At 46.2% G+C, this 21,749-nt stretch overlaps 1 protein-coding gene across 1 annotated transcript in view; it reads right to left on the bottom strand.

Annotated features, from left to right (window-relative positions):
• zgc:165507 (uncharacterized protein LOC561188 homolog) overlaps positions 1–21,749 on the bottom strand; it is a 150,746-nt gene that overhangs the window by 91,247 nt on the left and 37,750 nt on the right. Inside the window, exon 2 of the mRNA XM_041216303.1 lies at positions 333–389. The gene's annotated coding sequence lies outside the window, so the exon portion shown is untranslated. The remainder of the gene's footprint in view (positions 1–332; positions 390–21,749) is intronic.

Raw genomic sequence — 21,749 nt, 5'->3', positions numbered from 1 at the left:
CATGTCGTGACTTAAATCACTGAAGTAATTGCATTCTCAACAACTTGGCCCATTCAGGAAATCACGGCTGCAAATTAAAATGTGACCACAACTTTAGGAGATGGAACAGAAAAAATTCAGCGGGAAGAAAAACTGCAATGCCAGCCAATTTAAACCAGCCCTGCATTAATCAGTGCTTAGGGCAAACAATTTAATCTCTCCTTTTACTTCCAGGTAAATTAGAATAGTAAAGCTTGAGATGAAATCTTTAGACATGTGTGATTTTCGCTTCAAAGTTAAATAAAGAAATATAGCCGAGTGAGAAGTGCTGGAGTTTCAAAGTAAACCCTGACCTTATATTCAATAGAACAGAACTGTAACTTAGTTGCAAGGTCAGCCAGAGAGGAAGCCTGGTAAAGAAAAAAAAAACATTGTTTTAATGCAATTGCACATTCATTTCCAAAGGCTCCAATCAATACAGCTCTGGCTGATCCCATTACCCCACACACACAACTTATGAATATTCTGCAGTCACCAGCTGTCTGCCCATGCTCATTAACAAAATTACATCTTGCCAAATGATATCAAGGCCTGCTAGAGGTGACCTTCCTCAGTAACGTTTCAAGGTCTCGCTGCAGTTTGTTCACTGCCAATCCTACAGGAGCTAGGATTCACCTTGGGAGTTGCACGGACTTGACAAACTTATATTGTTTGGCTCAAACCATCGCTGCGCTCAAAGCTTAAAAGATGATCGTCGATTTTGGCAACACAAATAAATGGTGCTTGATTTTTCTCCTTTTTCTGAAGGTAATGACTTCTCTCCCCACAGATGCCCTCTCACTCAAATTTTCACGTGTGAGCCCAAATGAAAGGGAGGTATCAACAGCTGCATTACGTGGCGTATTTTTCCAAATGGGCTCAATGGATGGTAATCAGGGACAGAAGCCTGAACTACTTGATTTATACACTATTGGAACAGGAGTAAGCCAGTTAGCCCCTGCATTCAATGAGACAATGGCTGATCTGTGATATAACTAGTCTTTGCACAATACGCCTTAACAGCTTTGGTTAACAAAAATCCACCAAATTTAAAATTACCAGTTGACATAGCAAGGTTATGGGAATAAGGCAGGGCAGTGGGACTAGGTGGAATGCTCTTTCAGAGAGCTAGTTGTAGTAATGATAGTTTTGATAAACGTAGGACTGTAGCTTTAAGAATAACTCTGTGTTGTAAGGTTGAATGATCTGTGTAAACCAATGGGTTAGCAGTGCAGGAAACCTCTGAGGGGAGTTCTTCTTTAATTATAGAGTTTGATACACACGTGTAATTGCTGCTGCTGTCTTGTAAATGAAGTTAAATGTGTCCACCAAAAAAAGTTGTCTGGAAAATCAACTCTTATAACAAACTGGCGATGAGGATAAATCAGCTCTGGTACTGTCCCTCACCCAGCGATTGAGAGTATCTAAGTTCATTAAAAATAAAGGAAGATATGCTCATCCAAGATGCCACAGTTTGGCAGAATTGATCCCTTTGAACTAGCCACGGATGACTGGTCTCACTATATAGAAAGTCTTGCATTCTGCTTTCAAGCCAACAAAATCACGGGGGAGGAAAAGAGTAGAGTGATCCTCCTGGGTATTTGTGGGAGCAAGACCGACAGTTTAACTCGAAGCTCGAAGCCCCCAGCGCCTCAGATTTGAAGGCTTTCAGTGAATTAGTAGACCTCATTAAGAGACATTTTCAACCTAAGCTTCAGTCACAATGCAGGGATTCAGGTTCAATTCACAGAATAGAGCCCCAGGGAAGACCATTGCTACCTATGTGGTGAAATTAAAACAACCAGTGGGATATTGTGATTTTGGTGAAATCCTGAATGACATAAGAGCTAGGAGCAGGAGTAGGCAATTCAGCCCCTCGAGCCTGCCCCGCCATTCAATACGATTATGGCTGATCTCATTTCGGCCTCAACTCCAATTTCCCACCCTCTCCTCATAATCTTTCAACCCATTACTAATTAAAAATTTGTCTACCTCCTCATTAAATATATTCAGCGTCCCGGCATCCACTGCACTCTGTGGAAGTGAATTCCACAGATTCACGACCCTTTGAGAAAAATAATTCCTCCTCATCTCTGTTTTAAATCTCCCGCCCCTTAGCCTAAAACTATGGCCTCTCATTCTAGAATGTCCCACAAGGGGAAACATCTGCTCCACGTCTACTTTGTCTATCCCCTTTAGCATCTTATACACCTCAATTGGATCTCCTTTCATCCTTATAAACTCTAGCGAGTTTGGGCCTAAACTGCTCAATCTCTCCTCATAAAATAAGCCCCTGCATCTCTGGAATCAATCTAGTGAACCTCCTCTGAACCGCCTCCAGCGCAACTACATCCTTCTTCAAGTAAGGGGACCAAAACTGTGCACAGTACTCCAGGTGCGGTCTCACCAATGCCTTGTACAGTTGCAACAACACTTCCCTATTTTTATACTCTATTCTTTTAGCAATAAATGCCAAAATTACATTTGCCTTCCTTATTATCTGCTGTACCTGCATACTAGCTTTCAGAGATTCATGCACGAGGACACCCAGATCCCTCTACACTGAAGCATTCTGAAGTTTCTTTCCATTTAAATAATAAGTCACCTTTTTATTCTTCTGACCAAAATGGATAGCCTCACACTTATCCACGTTAAACTCCATCTACCAAACTTTGGCCCATTCGCCTAATCTGTCCATATCCATTTGTAAATTTCGTATTTCTTCATTGCAACTTACTTTCTCACCTATTTTGTTTTCATCTGCAAATTTAGCTATAGTACCTTCTATCTCTGAATCCAAGTCACTAATATAGATTGTATATAATTGGAGCCCAAGGACCGAACCCTGTGGCACCCCACTAGTTACAGCTTACCATCTAGAAAAAGACCCATTTATCCCAACTCTCTGCTTCTGTTGGTTAGCCAGTCCTCTATCCAAGCTTATATATTACCCCAACTCCATATGATCTTATCTTGTGTATTAATCTTTTGTGCATGCTTAGTGATCGTTCGGTATGTGGCGTTCAGGAGGATGCTATTCAGCAAAAATTGGTGACTGAAGTGAATCTTGATTTTAAGAAAGCGTTAGAAATAGCGCTTGCAATGGAAAGTGCTGTAAGGGATTCACAAGCAATTCATGGGGCGGGGGGGTGGTGGTGGAGGATGGTGCCATTCTCCTGGTTGGGCAATAACATTCAGCTGAGAGTGACACGAAAAGCCAGGACTCTGCCACAAAGCGGAAAATAGCCCCCGTTAACCGAAAACTTAGAGGAAACAGCTTTCAGCAGAGTCAAAAACTAATTTTTATATATGTGTAAATGATCATACTCCTCATGATTGGCAACGTGAAAAGGCAGAGTTTTATTTTTGCCCCAGAAGTGGACAAGGGTAATGAAGCATTGCAAAGCGAGATTTAAACAGGCTTCCGGGCAACAATCAAAGCCCAATGAAGTCTATAGTGTAGAAGAGCCAGAAAAAAACAATTCTGACATTTATTCATTATTCAACATGAAAGTTGGGAAGACAGGGCCAATTATTGTCACAGTGCAAGTGAATGGTAAACCCTTAAAATGGAAGTAGACACGGGTGCTTCTACCATGTAATAGGAGAACACACTTTCAAACATCTCAATAAAGGTGATCAAAAATTAAATTTGGAATTTACATCTCCCAAGTTGAAAATGTACACAGGCAAAAAAAAATCCAGGTAAAAGATATCAACAGAGTAATGTTCAGTATAAACACCAATTGGCACAGCTACCAGTGATGGTGTTAGAAGGTAGAGGACCAAGCCTCCTAGGTCAAAATTTGTTGAGGGAAATTAACCTTGATTGGCCAGTGAAGTTTCAAAAGGAAGCTGGAAGAGTTCCTGAGTTGAAAAAGGAACAAGGCAAGTACTTCAGAAAGAGCCTGGAAAGTCCAAGGACCGCATCAGGATGAAAACGGAGTGTGAAAAGCATTCAGCAGCCTGAAGAAATGAAGACTGTCTTAAACAACAACATGGAAGAACAGCAGAAGAAACTCAAGGAGACTCTGTTGAATGACAGAATTCCAGATAAAGTGGGTGAGCTTCGTAAAGAAAAGGAAAATCTGTTGAAAGACTTTCACACACTACAAGAATCCCTCACGTCAAAGTTTGTACCTCTGGAAAATTACGAAGAAAAACAAGAAAAACGTAACATCTATGAACAAACTGAGGAACCAGTTGGCAGAAAAGACGCAGCAATGTCCAAGTTTCCAGGAGGAAGCCAGCAGAAATAAGGAGACAGAAGAGCTGAAGAATCAGCTAAATGAAGCTAAAGAGGCTTTGAAAGCAAAAGTCATAGAGCTTTAAATGATGCGAGTAGATAATGAAGTCCTGGGTAGCTCAACTACCAAACTAAAACAAGGTGAGATTTCTCCTGAGAGAAGTTTGGCCAACAGTGAGGTCAAAAAAAAAGGCCAAGGCTAAACTCTGTGGTAAAAAGAAGACGACGGGTAGAAAGAGGATGCAGAATTACTGGCAAGGCACTGTCTTTGGACAATTCAAAGACTAATGCTTCCCAATTTGGAGGGGAATGTGAAGCCGAGCATGCGCTGCCCGCGATCAGGTCCACGCCGCCATTTTACGCGGGTGGGCCCATTATAGCCCACCCAGCGTGAATCGTGGCTCCCGAGGACAGCGGGAGTGGGCGGACGGTGGCGGGACTGCAACAATCGTCGGGTAAATCACGGTCAGTGGAAAAGCTCCCCAGAGCGCTGCTGGTGAGCAGGGCAGGCTGGAGGGTAGGGCAGGGGGACTCTGTGCCCCTCGTTTTTCCGATGATTGCCTTGCTGCCCTCCTCGAGGAGCTGGCAGCAGGGCAGGAGGTCCTCATATCCTAGGATGGGAGGAGGAGGCCCCTCCACATGGCCAAACGTGCCTGAGAGGAGGTGGCGGAGGTGGTGAGCTCCCGCGACGTGGTGCAGCGCTCCTGGGTCCAGTGTCGCAAGCGCTTCAACCAGCTGTTGTGCTCAGGAAGGGTGAGTACAATGTTGGCATTGGTCACCTAACCCAGCAAGTCGGCTTCCCCTCCACCACCCACCCCAAGTCTGAGTGTAGTGACTGCATTGAATCATTGATGGCATGTGTCCTTCGCTGGGTGGGCCAGCAGATATTGCCCATGCCGAGGTCACCCTGAGAGGGTGGCGAAGAGATGGGCTCTGCACCCGCAGCATGTGGTGCACTGAGACTCACATTATTGGTTTGGGGGCAACCTGGAGGAGCTGCACCCTGGCATAGTGCTGGAACTCCAGGACATGTCAAAGTCAGGGTGATGACATGCTGGGAGGGGAGCTTCAAGGTGGCATGGCACTGATCGATCTGCTGCCCTCTGCGCTCCGTGTGCTTGCACCTCCTTGCTATGGAAGGTTAGACTGTGTGGTGCCTAATGTGATGGAGGCAGCTTTTGGCCAAGGGAGTGGGTGGGGGGAGGGGGTGTTTGACAGGCCTGTGTGAGTGTTCAGCAGCAGCGGGGTGAGGAGGCACTGGAGCCCTGCAATGATCTACTCTGGTTGGGGTGGACCAGCTGCAAAGAGAGTCCAGGTACAAGTAGCATTAATCAATGCTCTTCTCTCCTTTTCAGGAGAAGAATGCTCGTAATGCCACCGAACTGGTGAGAGCTGGTGGAGGGCTGGCCCAGGTGGCGATGCTTAGCCAGCCTGAGCAGGAGGCCCTAGATCTGGAGAGATGCCACACACTCAGGTCCACCAGTGTTGGTGAGGCTGGGGTGCAACGGGGAGGTACATTTGCCCAGCACTGAGGTCACCATTGTTCTCCCAACAGCCATGGCAGTGCTGAATGTTCAGTGATTGAAGTTTGCAACATGGCTTGACCATTGCTTATGGAAAGATGAGCGCGTAATGAACCAGCGAACAGGGATGCACACTGATACTGTTTCCACGTTAACTGATTCAATGTTCTTGCTTTTCCTTTCAGCATCAGTGGAGCAGGACATGGAGGAGGATCAGCAGAGGCCCCCCTCTCACACCTGAGGGCCCTTGAGTCTCACCAGTGTCACACCATCTCTGCCAGGCAGGCACCAGCGCAGGTACTAGCAACTCAAGGGGGAATAAGAACATTGGCTAGTGTCCCGGGGCACAGCAGTGAGGGCACTTCACAGTCACTGGAGGAGCTGGCAGAGACAGAGAGTGCCCATGGTGCCAGCAGTTAGAGGACTGCAGGGGACCAGGCACATGCTCAGTCGGTGGCTGATGATGCAGCAAGCGCAGGAAATGCAGCCAGGTGTGCGGGAACATCTGGGGGACATACATGAGGCAATGCTCTGCTTGGTGTCCATGGTAGAGGAGTATATGCGGACTATCGCCAAAACAATGAGCCTCATGACCGAGCGCCATGCGTCCTCTATGCAGGGAGTGGTGACTCTTGTGGAGAGCCTACTCCAGGAGGCCCATCAGGGTTTCCTGGGGATGCGCTCTGACCAACAATCCCTCACATCGGCATTGACTTCAGCTGGTCAGTGCCAGTGTGGGATTGGTCTGGGCACCAGACTTCCCAGCTCGGTGCCCATCCATCCACAGTGAACAGGAAGGTCCGAAGCAAACTCACATCAGCGCAGCAGCTGCCTGTCATCTCTGTGAGCACCTCTCAGGGCGCTCCGGATGAGGGCAGCAGCTCCTCTGCCCCTCTGCCCCTCTGCCAGTGACCGTTCCATCTGTTGAGGCTGTGACAACTGGGGAGATGCCAGCTGTGGAACTGGCCACTTCCTCCCAGGCGGGGCCAGCACAGGCTCAATGGGGCAGCGGACAGCCGCCAAGGTCATCGAGGCCAACAGGATGGCAGGGTCAGCAGGCTGGCTCCGATGCCAATCCCAGCAAGGGGTCAGCACCAAGATGTAGCATCCGGAAACATAAAGACTTTAGGCACACCACGTGTTTATCACTGGTGCTTTTATGTTGGCTCACAATGAGATCTTTATGAGTTGGTGGGATTTTTTACACCTTGTTCATTTTGTTTCATTAAGTTTCTTTGGTTGCAATATTAAATTCAGACATGTCACCATGGCTGAGGTTGCCTCTTTTGTTCTGCAGGTGGATGGTTTCCAGTAATGTAATGTGTTTGTGGGACATTCAGCTTTATTAACAAGGACCTTAGTTAATGTTCCTAACCAGGCAGATTTTGCTTTTAGGTATCGAGTATGGAGCCTACAGCCCAGGCTTGTCCTGGACATCCATCTGTGGTGTACTAGCTGAAGGTTCATTGGATTAAAGCCACCTGGGTGTCCCTGCCTCCCTGGAGTTTGCTTGGGTCAGCTTCTACCCCCTCAGCATTTCCACGTGTGTGCTCATCCTCGGACTCACTGCTGGACTCATCGTATGCAGCCTCAGCCACTGCACCTATGTCTTCATCGTCCACTGCATCCCCCCTTTCCAGCGCAAGATTGTGGAGAGTGCAGCATGCAACCACTTTCACCGACAGACGATCTGGGGGGTACTGGAGTGTGCCCCCTGAGCAGTCCAGGCATCAGAAGCGCATATTGAAAAGACTGATGGCTCTTTCCACCACAGCCCTTGTGGTGCCCTGGCTCCTATTGTACCGCTGCTCAGCTTCTGTTCTTGGATGGCGGAGAAGCGTCATGAACCACCTTCTGAGGGGATAGCCCTTGTCACCCAGCAGCCATCCATCCAGCCGAGCTGGAGCACTGAAGAGCCCCGGCACCTGGGAGTGTCTGAGGATGTAGGCGTCATGGGAGCTGCCTGGGAACCTTGCACAGACTTGTAGAATCTGCACCCTCTGATCACACAGTATCTTGCTTGGTCCCAACGGGAGAGGGTGAAGGTCAATGCACACCTGAACAGGGCATCTGTAACCTGCTTGACAAATGTGTGGACAGCTGATTGGGAGACACTGCAAAGATCACCCACCGACCCGTGGAAGGACCCGGAGGCATAGAAGTTGAGGGCAGCTGTGACCTTTAGAGCCACTGGCATGGGGTGTCCACCCACACAGTTTGCAGAGATCTCAGGCCCAATCATCTGACAGATATAGTTGAAAGACAGAGCCTCCTTCGGTACTGCACCTCAGACATATTGAAGTACCGATTCACCACCTGTATACCCTGGCAGCAGGATAGTGGTGTCTTCTGTGGCCCCTTCCACCTTGGACTTCCTCTTGGCCCTGCACCCCTTGTGCCTGCGCCTGACCTCCCAAAGGTGGCTGCCCTGGAGGCTGAATGTGCACTCCTGGCCTCCTCCCCCTTCGAGCTCTCTCTTCCTCTTCAGAGGAGGTGCCTCCAGTGGAGAGTTCAGCTCCCATTCCCAGGCTAAGGTAAGACTTCCTGAAAAACGCAGGCCCAAAAAAGATTCCTCACTGCAAAGTGCTGCCCTGAAGGTTGTGAGCCCAAACCAAGCAGCTGATATCCGTTTTGAAGTATTGCAGATCACACATCAGTAACTTTGAAACATCGATATTTGGCAGAGCACACTTGCGACCCCACTGAGCCCTCTTATCCCGCCCGTGGATGAGGTTTATACAATTGTGTCCTACCCGCCTGCCTGTTAACCTGAAGATTGCACGGGCACCGAAAAATCATGGTCGACTGGCGCCTTAAGTGGCCCGTTAATTAATGACGGGCACACATCTGAGATCATCACGCGCCCGCCCAACGATATATCGCGATGACACATGGTGATGTCGGGACGTTCACCCAACATCACCACGTGTCATTTTACACCCATGCATACGGGGCCCATCCCCGCACGCCAATGGGAAAATTCTGCCCATAGAGTTTGATACACACATCTAGTTGCTGCTGCTGTCTTGTAAATGAAGTTAAACATGTCCACTAAGGAAAGTTGCCCTAGAAAATCAATTCTATAACATCAGTGCAGACTTGATGGGCTGGATGGCCTCCTTCTGCACTGTAAAGGCACAGTGAAACTGTGAACTGCCATTAGCATACGTTCCAAACTACTACCACCCTCTGTGTGTAAGAGTACTCCCTAACTTCATTCCTGAAAAGTCTGGCTCTAATCTTTAGGCTATATGCCCCTTGCCCTAAATTTGCCAACCAGTGCATTCAAATGGTATCTGACTACCACTTCCATGGCACTAATTCTTTATTAAGAGTGCTGTGTAGAGAATTTTCAGTATAGTCTTCTCTCTCCTCATTACCAACACCCTTAGCAATCTACAATTTCAGGAGGAAGAATTCGGCATCATCTTGTTTCTGTGAATGTCTCTCAATTTGTTCTCTGTTCACCTTCTAAATTCCAGGGAGTAAAATCCTAGTTTGCATAATATCACCTTGTAATTTAGCCCTTGGAGCCCAGGCATTGTTCTGGCAAATCTATGCTGCAATCCCTTGAAGACCAATATAACCATTGTTAGATGTGCTTTCCAGAACTATTCACAGTACTGCAGCTGTGGTCCAACTAGGGCTTTGTATAACTGTAGCCTAACTTCTAGCCCCTTGTATTCTTTTCCTCTGAATATACCCACTCCCAGCCCAGAAAAGACTGAAGACCACTATAGCTCTCCCATCACCATCTCTGCTGAGATCCACCAACTAAGCGGGGATCTAGTCTGGAACTTTGCTGGTTTTTGTGGCTTAGTATACACACCATTATATGGTGCAGTTAGTAAATAAACTACCTCAGCACCAAACTTATGTTTTTAGACAGAAATATACAAGGTAATTGTTATCAATTGCCATTATTTGCCCCATTTAGCAAGGTGGGCTTTTTTTGAGTTATGAAACAGATAGGATGAGAGTTTGCCATGTTCACACAATGGTAACAAGAGGCCACTTAGTGCAGTTTACTACCAAATACCTAAAATGTAACATAGAACATATCCTGTGCTTTTTAACCCTGCACACAAGGTGCATATTGTGAAAAAAGAGCTTACAAATATATGTACAATCCAAGTCATGACATAATGCGGTATAAAGAAACTCTCATTATCTGAACAGTCTGATTTTCTCCTTGAAAACCTGCTGATTCCAATCACTCCGTGTGCTGGTTTGTTGCACTCCAGTTTCTCGCAGCCATAACATGTCTCAATGTCATAAATGTCTCAATGCAATTCACAAAGATAGACAGACACTAAACAGTGGCAGGAGGCAGTAATAGCAGGAGGGAATCAAAGGTAGAAACTCAGTAGTAGCTTTTGACAAAGATTTTGAGACTGAAGTAGGAAGGAAGTACAGTGGAGAGATAATTCCTTTATAAATCAATGTTGTAACTGCGGTATAATGTGATCACAGATTAGATTACAGTTTATTACACAGGGATGGTCTTATCTTTATACGCACAGCAAAGATAAGCAGAATCAGAAGGAATGCGGTAGTCACCTAAAATTTGAGAAGGCAGTTATTGCCCACAAATCTGTTCAGATCTGTCTCTTGCTACCTGAGGGGCATTCAATTTAATTATCAGAAAACATGCCAGTCAGTTTTGTAAAAATACGATAACTCTATCTTGAAAGCAATAATTAGATAAGTCATTTGAGTTTAAGACTGAAGAGGCAAAACTGCAGGGGGTGTAGCTTCATTCACCAATGAAAACTACCTGGCAGGTAAGCAATTTTTTTTATTGGCTGACACAAAGTGCATGGCATGATGCTGTAATAACTAAACCCAAAGTTAATTACAAAAACTAGATTAAGAGATATCAAATATATATGATTATAAGAAGACCGAGATAACATTTACCAATAAATGTGACCTCCAATTCAATGCAAAGATGTGGTGAAAAGTTATTTCAAGGTCAAAAGTAACAGTGCTGCATCATTTGGGAGCCCAGTGTTATTTTTCTGTGCACCAGCAGTTTTGTATTATCTATTGCAGGATGTATTGTAGTTTGTAGTAGTGCACTGGCATGTACTTTGTATGTACGCATGTATCTGTGCATTTGTATATATATTTATGTGTATATGCATATATACCATTCTCGAGCTCTTCAATTCTGCATATAAAAAACTCAGCCTGTCCTTGAATGTTGCCAAAACAAAACTCATGTCACCCCACACCTGGTCAGCCAAATATTCCACCTTCCATATAAGCTGGAGGAATATGTTCAGCACTTCCAATACCTTGGCAGCCACCTCTCTCAAAAGGCAACCATTGACGAGGAGATCAAACAGCGGATCACCTGTGCTAACTCAGCTTTCTATAAACTACAGCAGTGAGTGTTTGACAACAAAGACCCCCTCAAGTCAACAAAAGTCCTAGAGGACAGCGCAGTTGTCATCGCCACACTCCTGCAGTGCAGGGAGACCTGGACTGTAAAAGCAACACATGAGACCGCTGGTGAAATTCCATCAGCAATGCCTTTGCCACATCCTCCAGATTCAAGGGACGGGCCATCGAACTAAGACTAGTGACCTTGTTGGAGCCAGCTCCACAAGTATCCAGAAATCAACTTCAATGGACTGGACAGTGTCCCCGAATGGCTGAAAAGCAGCACCCTCACCAGGTCTTGTTTTCCCAACTCTCAAATTGCCAGAATCCCAGGGGAAGACAAAAAAAATGCTGCATAGACAGTCTGAAGCTCTCTTTGGAGCACTGCGGCATTGATATTAATGACTAGGAGGAGCTTGCTACCAATCATTCAAAATGACGACAAATTGTCCATCAAGCTGCATCATGCTTTTGAGTCCAAACACCTTATTGATGAGGCAAAGTAGCAGAGAAGGAAAGAAAAGGAAGCAAATCCTGCACTCTGGATCCCACTACCTTGTGGGACGTCTTGCCCCGTGTGCTCAAAGATCTGTGGGTCGAGAATCAGTTTGTTCAGCCACAGGGAGACCCAAGGCAGAAATTCTTATCCTGAGTACTTCACTGCCCAGTGAATTACTACAGGTGCTGTTTGACACCAGATACTTGCTTAGAACAATGTAGAGGTAGCACACACAAGATATACTGCTGACACTATGTTATGAGGGATAATAGGCCTACCTCTCCTTGTACAAGCATACACATACAGATCTCTTCTCATTAATGTCTGAACAGCAGATAAAATTTCAATGTTTACAGAGCACTCCAGGATCGTTTGCTATACATCAGTTCCAACTTCATGTCATGAAAAATAGTGAGGCCTGATTTGATCAACTTGCACTGGAGTTTCACTACATATTTTATTTCAACATGTTGCATAGCTCCTTGAACAAGGCTAGTTGGTTTCAGAGGTCCAAGCGTGTCTGGTCCCTGATGATTAACAGTTGGGCCCCAGTAGGAGGCAGTGCTGCGCGATCAGTGCTGAACTGTTATTCTGTTTGAAACTTTTGAGAGTGAAATGTTAATTTGCTGCACCCACTTTGTATGTTCCTGCCAGTGTAAATATTCATCATTGTTTTGTAGCGAAGATTACAAAGGACAAGTAAAGGCAGTACTGTCACAGCTGTGTCTTGAAGATCATCTGGCATTTCCCAAGTTCTACAATAATCAAGCACATACAGCTTTCAGAGATTTACAGTCAGCAAGTAAATCTCCTCTAACTTGCCTGAGAAGGCTCAGAAGTCATACTTACACACTGAAGAATGCAATAATTGCCCTTATCTTAGAGCCCTTGCCAAACCCAATAAAGTTGCTCAATAGTAACAAAGTCTTCAAGTTACTGCTGGATATTAAACTATAGTAGATTCGCAACGTTCTTTCAACAACTGCTGCTGTGGACCAATTAAGAGTTGCTTCCTTTGCATCGCATTCCCCAAAGTCCTTGGAGTTTCCTACATTACCAAAAACCCATCACTGCACTGGCTAAGAATATGTACTTCAGAGTTAAAGGAAGGCTTCCATTAAATAAAACTAAAAGTGTGTGCTTCCAGAAGGATGATTCCAGATAAACGCACTAATTTTCTCACCACACTTCACTGATCTTTACCAGTCCTGGACTGACCAAGTGTAAGGACATTTCTGATAGGAGAGCTCAGCTTGATTCAGAGTTAGTTCAGTCCTTCACACCCAAGTTATATTGCACAGGTATAGCACTGTTGTGAAGATGAAACTACTTTACACCAACATGAAACACATCCGAGTAAAATTTCTTCAGGGGTTCTGCTGATTTCCTGCTGGAGTTTTTTTTAATTAAAGTTACATGCACAAGTGGTTTGGCCAGAACCCCTGAAGCCACCGGTGTGAAGTCAGAAAATGGCATCACATGTAGTCTTTTGTAATTTGGATAGAAGCATTGCCAAGAGCAATCACCCGATTTCTATTTAGGTCTATATTAGCAAAAAATCATGCTGCAGGATCCAGTATCTCAGTTTCCTTTGCAACATAATTTGAAGCCTCCCAATTTTCGGGTGATGCAGTAAAAGCTCAGACTGAAGTCTTTCAAGCTCAGCTTGCAAGCTCAGAACTGCTGTCATCATAGTTGTGGGTACCAGTGTTCATGGAATCTTGCAGGGTGTCACAATGGTCCAGCAGCCTGTCCTCCAACATATTACTAGGATTGCTGAGGCACCATCTCTGAGGGAGTGGCAGTGGAGCGCAGATCTGCTGTCCTCTCTCTCAGGATGACAGCCTCCGTCCTGCCATATTGCCACTCCTCCAGTGCGTTTGCAGTTGCCTGTCAGTTATCCCATACCGCTGCCACCATGATGCGATGGTGCACGCCACAGTCAGGACTTCTAGGCTCAGAGCTGCTAAAGGTCCAAGGCCATCTGCAGTCTCCTGCACTGAAAATCAGCAGCCTTCCACTAGCTATGCTGCAGCCACTGGAGTAGCGCTGCGTAGGAACATGAGGACAGGCAAAGGCACACAGAAGAATGCTTATTCTGCGCTGGCTTTTAATTTTACATTGTGGCCAATGTGCGCTGTGATGGTCAGTAACAGAGGGAAATTGTTGAATGGGCATTTGGGGTTATGTTCACTGGTATCGCAGTCAGGTGAGTAGATCACAGACAGGCTAATTAGAAAGGGGCTTGTAATGGTTTCCTCTTCTCTCCCTCCTCCTCCTCTTCCTCAGCTGGTTGCTGCTATAAAGCTGGTGGCACAGGGAGGCCACCACGAGTGTCAACACGTGCTCTGTCGAGAACTGCAGGACTCCTCCAAAAAGTGTTCCGGGCAGTGGAAGCCTTTATTTAAGCCAATGATCCGCTATCCCATTTCATGTAGCAACATGGCTTTCATTATGTGCATACTGTGCACGTGTGCAAGGGTTGGGGGCCCAGAATCATCAGCCACATGGCCAGTGGTTAGCCAGTGTCACCTAGTAATCACCCTCTGTTTTGCCATGGTGTCTAAAATGTAGATGGCACAGGCAACTGCCACAGAATGAAGGCATTATAACTGCTGCCAGGGTACAGGGCATTGGGCTGCATAACACGCTGTGTATTGTTGCACACCAGCTGGATGTTGATGGAGTGGACGTCCTTTGACTTGCGTCAATCTCATAGCTGACTGGTGGCACCTACAACGCGGTGTGTGTGCAATCACTGGCGCCCTGGGGGAGCCTCGTGAAGTCAGGTGCTCATTTCGCCTGCTTCTCTCTGGCAGGAGAGAATCAAATGTATTCAGCTCTCATGGAATACAGTGCCTCAGTGAATTCCCGAATTCAACAGTGCCTGCAATCTGGAAGATGTTGCAAACATGGGCTGCTGCAGCCTGGAAGGAACGAGATGCATGACAATTCATGGCCACGGTTAACTTCACAGTCACTGGCAATGCCACCTTTGTCCTGGTCTGACGCTGCAATTTTGGCTGCAGCTGGTGGTAGGTTTCATTGAGGACATCTGTAACTGTCTGATACACCGGGTGGAATTTTCCACTTTTGAAACTTGATGGTGGGCTAGGTTCTGCGGCATGTATCCCGCTGCTCGGAACGGAGGGAAATCGAACCCGATTCTGTGCTTGCGAGCTCATTAATTATGCACAGGCGAGTATCTCACTGATTCACCTGGCAGGTCAGGAGCTAATTCACCCGCTGTGCCGTTACCTGGCGGGGTCAAAGGTCTAGGTGCCATATTTAAATGCCAGCCGTGCACACACTTCTCTCTCTCTCTCTTCAGCCCACCTGTATCCAGGAGACTTAACAGAGATATCTTTCACCCAGAAGGCGGCGGCAGCACTCGCTTCAGCCACGATGCCCTCCAAGACTTGATAAGGGCAGTGCAGGTGCATAGGGATGTCCTATATCCCAGGGATGGCTCCGGAAAGCACACCAGCCTCACCTCGCCAACATGGGAGGCCATCGCAAAGGATGTTAGTGTGGCTAGCCACCGCACCCAAAACACCATGCAGTGTAGGGAAAGGGTGATTGATCTCATCCAGTCCACCAGGGTAAGTCATCTTTCAACTCCCTCCACTATCAAACTCTCATCATGGCATCATGTCCTCAAGGATCTACTCTCTTCAGGGACATCATACAAACATTAGCGAGGTGCACATATCGCCACTGATTGTCTCACGGAAACTTTCACATCACCACCGTCACCATCTATCATGCACTTCATTCTCCATCTTCAGCCCCTTCTGGGAAGGCTCACCACACACATGGGACATGCATCTTTCCCAACCTCAGCTCCATCCCTTCTCATCCATTTTCCTGTCTTCATTCAGGGCAAGCTTGCCCACAACAGGCGTGAAAGAGCACAGGCCAGGGGAGGGATGGCTGACATAGTTGCCCTCACGGAATTCGAGGGGATGCCAGGAGATCACTGGGGAGGACAGGGGTCAACCCACTCAGTGATAGTCTCCCTCTGTGCGATTCACATTCTTGTGATGTCAACCTCATTGAAGATAGTTTCCATCCCCTTGTGTGATGTCACAGAGCTATGTTAAAATCTTTATTGAAAGTGTGTAATTAAAGCACGTGTAATCCTCCTTCCTCATGATACACAATTGTGTGAACACAGTTCAGCAGCCCTGAGGGATTAGTGGCAGTTGTGTCTCCTCAATGGTGGTGCCAAAGGACAAGACATGGACAGGAGGAGATCCCCAGCCAGGTCCTCATCTCACTCACTCATTTATATGGCGAGGACTGCTTCAAGTGAGTTTTTGCACATTCTCATTGTTGAGTGGACTCTCACTTCCCAGATCAAGCACAAAGGGAACTACTGACCTGCTTCGAAATCATGGCCTGGAAAATCATGAGACCAGAAGGTACAAATGTGAAAGCTGAGCTAACTCTCGAAGTGACTGTCTGGACTTGCCTTTCAGTGCAATGGAAAGGCATTCAGAGCCAGCAGAAATGTGGCTATCTCCCCTTTCCTTCACTTTACTCCTCCTGGAATCTGGAAGCAATTAAAATGTCACGGACATGTCTCCCACATCTTGCTTCCCCTATGGAGTCATTGCATTCAAACTAACACTTATCACCCTCTTGAGGTTCCTGGTCCTCCTGATCTTCATCCTCTGAAGAGCTCTCATCCTCCTCCATTTCGCCCTCCAGCAAGGGGTCATTTTCTTTGCAGTGCAGGGCTGTGAAGGGTGCAACACACAGCAATGATGTGTGAAACCCTATCGGGAGTGCACTGTAGTGAGCCAACTGAGTGGTCCAAACATCTGAAGCACATCATCAGAATCCCAATGGTCTGCTTGATAAGGGACCATATGGAGCTGTGAGCAGCATTGTACCTCTCCTCCGAACCATTCTGAAGGCAACGCACCGGTCATCAGCTAGCATTTTAGTGGGTATCCCTTCTACCCAGTCACCCCTGCAGATGTTCAGGTCCTTTGAAAATCTGAGGCACCTGGGAGTGAACCAAGCTTCAACGCTCCCTTTCTCACTGTCCACATCCAAAAAATCTACCTGGAACCTCACAATGTGAAGGTAGAGCTCCCTCCTGTTATTCTCCAGCCTCCCCCAGTAATACTGGATGCCTTAGTTATTATGGTCAAGATTTCTACACTCCCCACTGAGCCCATCACTACTGATGTGCCCATGCCCCAAGTAGACCTCTACCCTCCCCATTTAGAGGCCGTCTGCACAGTCACTGACTGAAGGGGAATCTGCCCTCCCAGAAGGTTTCACATATCCCCTAATTTATTATGCATTCCCCAAATACAAGTTGCAGATGTCTCCCATAACTGTGTCTCTTATAACTGGAATAAGTATTCCACCTGCACCCAGTACAGAGACAGACAAGCCCATGGACAGTGACTGTGAAACAGCCCTGCACACTGAGCTGTGCATTATTCCTGAGCACACAGCCCTTGCCCCTCCCTGAAGCTGGAGTACTCCATGTTCCCAATGATTACTCCTGCAGCATGGCCCGCTGTACCCCTCTACTATTTCTACTCTCTGACTCCTGATTGCAAGTGCCGGGCCAAGGACTTTAACTTTTAGAGTTGCCCATTACCCTCATGACGTAAGGCTACTTTGTCTCCCTCCTTAATGCACCCCCATTATGAGTCTCCATGTCACTCATTCTTCTTGTGCCACACTAACAACACGCTCCTCCCTTTCCTATTCCAGAGTCTTCATGCATCGCCACCCATTCACGCACATGTTTTCCAATCACCCCCTTGTGTGTCAGTGTTTCAGTATGTCGAGCTCCAGCTTCCTGCCACTCAGTCTCCCCTCCACCTGGCAACATTCCTCCTCCTCCTCCAACTGCTTGCAAAGTCTTCCTGCCCCTCTTCCTTCCATGGTGCCCTCTTTCCCCTCCAACCCATCTGGTTCACTAATGTGTTACCTCACCAGTGTTACCACTAATGTCCTTTAGGGAAGGAAATCTGCCATCCTTATCTGGTTTGGCCTACATGTGAATCCAAACCCACAACAATGTGGTTGACTCTTAAACGCCCTCTGAACAAGGGCAATAAGGGATGAACAAGAGCAAGTAGGGAAGGGCAATAAATGCTGGCCTAGCCAGCGATGTCCACATCCTGTGAATGAATAAAAAAAAAAACCCTTGGAAAGCCTTCCTTCTCCTTTGTACCACACCCTCCCATGTGTTCCCCTTTCTCCCAAACCCTTGGAAAGCCTTCCTGCTCCTTTGCCCCTTGTGTGTGTTCCCCTTCCCTAACACCCCCACACCCACCCTTGTCAAAATGCAGGACTCTGAATGATCAGCCCTGTATGAGTACCGCTGCACAGTGGTGTCCTTGTGGTTACTCGACCAACGCCAGGAAGAAACCAGCCTATCCACCCCTAACAGTGTGGCGTTCCACTGGCATCACAACAGGACTGGTGCAGCACTGTGGCAGGTAGGCTACATATGTTGCAGTCACCTTGAAGTTGTGAGCAAATTGAGGTCTGACTTGTGCGCGTCACTCTTTCTCAAATAAGGTTCAGACCGACATGATTTCTCGCTGTTGTGGTGCAAGATTGGAAGGCAGCACGTGATTCCAGTGAGCAGTTGTTAAAGAGCATTCACGAGATGGTAATAAATGCAAATGGCACTCATGCCACTCGTCAGTGGGATACCCAACCTGCCATCGGGAGAATTGCAAACTATTTTTACACCAAGGGGTTTCTGGTTTCTTGCCTCCCGCTAGATTCTTTGCTCCCACCTGCGATAATACCCACTGTGGGCAGGGTGGGAGAATTCTGCCCACTGTTCTTTACTGAGCTGCAGGTAGGCAAGTGAACATCCCGGATGGATATGGCTTCCTCTGAAAGCCCTTCCTCCCCCTCCTTCCTTTTCCAGCACCTTGTGCTCCTCTGTGTCACTTCTGCTCATGTTGTAGGCCAAACGGGATGCAGTCTCCTGCAGCCATGCCTGGGAACAAGTGATTTTGGAAGAATACTCGAAGGCAGGACATGACCTACCACTCCCTGTAGTCTTTGGCAACTTTTAACTGCTCTTGAAGTCACCAAACATTTCTACAATTCCAGCAAGAGGCAGTAGAGAATAGCTGCTGATTCCTTTAAAGAGAACAGGTGAGGCTCCTTCTAGCTTCAAACCCTGAATATGTATAGCTTAACAGGGAAGACTGTGGCGTAGTGATATTTTTCACTGAACTAGTAATCCAGAGAGCCAGGGTGATGCTCTGGTGACCATGGCAGATGGTGGCATCTGAATTCAATAAAAATCAGGAATTAAAAGTCCAATGATGACCATGATACCATTGTCGATTGTCATAAGAACCCATTTGGTTCACTAATGCCCTTTAGGGAAGGAAATCTGCTGTCCTTAGCTGGGCTGCCCATTCCAGCCCTACAGGAATGCGGTTGACTCTTAAATACCTTCTGAAATGCCCTCGTAAACCACTCAGCTGTATCAAACTGCTACGAAGTCTATAAGGAATGAAACAGGGCAGACAACATGGCATCGACTTAGGCACCAGGAATGACAAAAGAAAACTCAGCCCTGTCTACCCTGCAAAGTCCTCCTTACTAACATCTGGGGGCCACTGCCAAAATTGGGAAAGTTTTATTCATTCCTTCATGTGATGCGGACATCGTTAGCTAGGCCAACATTTATTGCCCGTCCCTAATTTCACTTGAGAAGGTGATAGTGAGCTGCCTTCTTGAACCGCTGCAGCCCATGAATGTGCATTCACAATGCTGTGAGGGAGGGAGTTCCATGATTTTGACCCAGCGACAGTGAAGGAACGGCAATATATTTACAAGTCAGGATGGTGTGTGGCTTGGAGGGGAACTTCCAGGTGATGGTGTTCCCAAGTACCTGCTATCCTTGTCCTTCTAGGTGGGTTTAGAAGTGCTGTCTAAGGACCCTCGATGAGTTTCTGCAGTGCATCTTGTAAATGGTACACACTGTTGATACTGTGCGTTGGTGGTGGAGGAAGTGAGTGTTTGTGGATGTGGTGCCAGTCAAGTGGGCTGCTTTGTCCTGAATGGTGTCAAGCTTCTTGAGTCTTGTGGGAGCTGCACTCATCCAGGCAAGTGGGGAGTATTCCATCATTGTCCTGACTTGTGCCTTGTAGATGGTGGTCAGGCTTTGGGGAGACAGGAGGTGAGCTACTCACTGCAGGATTCCTGGCCTCTGATCTGCTCTTGTAGCCACAATATTTCTATGGCTAGTCCAGTTCAGTTTCTGGTCAATGGTAACCCTCAGGATGTTGATGGTGGGGGATTCAGTGATGGTAATGCCATTGAATGTCAAGGGGTGATGGTTAGATTTTCTCTTGATGGCAATGATCAGTGCCTGGCACTTGTGTGGCGTGAGCTTTACTGCCGCTTGTCAGCACAAACCTGGACATTGTCCAGGATACTTTGGCTAGAGGGAGGAATCTCCAGAGTAACTCTCAAAGTGCAAGTCAGTCCTGGGGTTAGAACCTACCTGGCCGGGAAAAGAACCAGACCATCAGGAGAGGAGAATAGCTTTGGACTGGTTCCAGGAGAGGCAAGTGTCCATTTGCGGGACAGCATAAAGTATAACCATGTAATGGGGAAATGTCAGTTGTGATAAAAATTCACATGGAGGATCAATTCTGTAGTTTAAAGCATAAGTTGTCTACTAAATAAAAGTTAGTCAATGTTGCTTTTAATTTGTTTGTTGCAGTAAACATCTTAAAACTTGAAACTTTGTCATTTGATCCTGTCAACCAGTCACTGGAAATCCAATTTTTTTTCTCAAGTTATCGGACTAATCGGCAATCGTACAATGAAGGAACCTTCATAGCTTATTTAGCAACAAGAATTTATCAATGCATTTACAATGAAACACAGCATGCAGGAATGCTTGTACATAATGAGGGTCTGGAGAGGTGCTGCATCTGGTCACACTGTTGGGGAACTGAAGGCAATATAAAGTACAGTCAAAATGTTCCACTGAGACAATTTTACACAGTATTGAGGAATAAAATGTGCAACATGGAAAATCATGGATATTGAAGTAAGATTACAAGTAATAAAAATATCTATAATGATTGTCCTGAATCTACATAGGACGTTTTTAAAACATGATGGGTCATATATGATTTTGAACTCTATTTGATACATTAATCAATATAAGGTTATTTTCATTTTTACTAATGGAGGTAACTAATGTAAATGGTTTAGAATTGGGGCATAAATACTCAAGTGATGATCGATACTTGATTACCAAGAAAGGACATAGTCCTTTCATCATGTTATCCAATAATCCACAATTGAAGACTTTGTGCTGAGTGGGTGAATCCTGGCAAACATTGACACATTCTCAGGTTCTAACTTCTTAAAGACGCATCAGTTACCCAGAGGAAAACTGTAATTTCATTGTATATTAGTTTACAGCAGGCAGAATGTGCTCAGATGTCAACTAATGCTGAAAAATACTTGGTCCCACATGAACAAAAATCTGATGGTCTCACAGTCTCTCAGCATCCCCTCAAGAACACCAGTTCAGATCCTATGGATTACCAGGATAGGATATGTCCTTCGCGCGTACACACACACACACACACACACACACACACACAAACACACACACACATACTTTGACAACTTTTATTCCCATTTCTCATCTACTTTTCCACCTGCAATTTCATTTTCATTTTCTGCACTGTATAGCTAGCCATTTGCAGCATGACTGGCTCCATTTGTCATTCTGATTACATGTGAGGGGGGAGGGGAGGGGGAACATTAAATAGCAACAAAAATTCAGGTCCTTGTTGTAAGATTTACTGTGTAATATGGGTTCATTGTCACATGTTTCAAAGTGCACAAAGCTGAAAAGTATTAAAAATCACAGACATCACTTTGAGTGCCCAAAGCCAACATTAATTAATGACAACAGACTAAAAGATATTGAAAAGGTGCGGAGAAGAATTGGTTAACGCACTAAAGAAAATGAAAATAATATGGAGCTTGGCAGGTCTCAGACAACAAATGCTCATGGCAGATGACTTCCTTTTTATGCTAC

Source organism: Carcharodon carcharias, chromosome 21 (assembly GCF_017639515.1).
Source record: "Carcharodon carcharias isolate sCarCar2 chromosome 21, sCarCar2.pri, whole genome shotgun sequence".
NCBI classification, from domain to species: domain Eukaryota; kingdom Metazoa; phylum Chordata; class Chondrichthyes; order Lamniformes; family Lamnidae; genus Carcharodon; species Carcharodon carcharias.
This window is presented reverse-complemented; position numbering and strand designations above follow the sequence as displayed.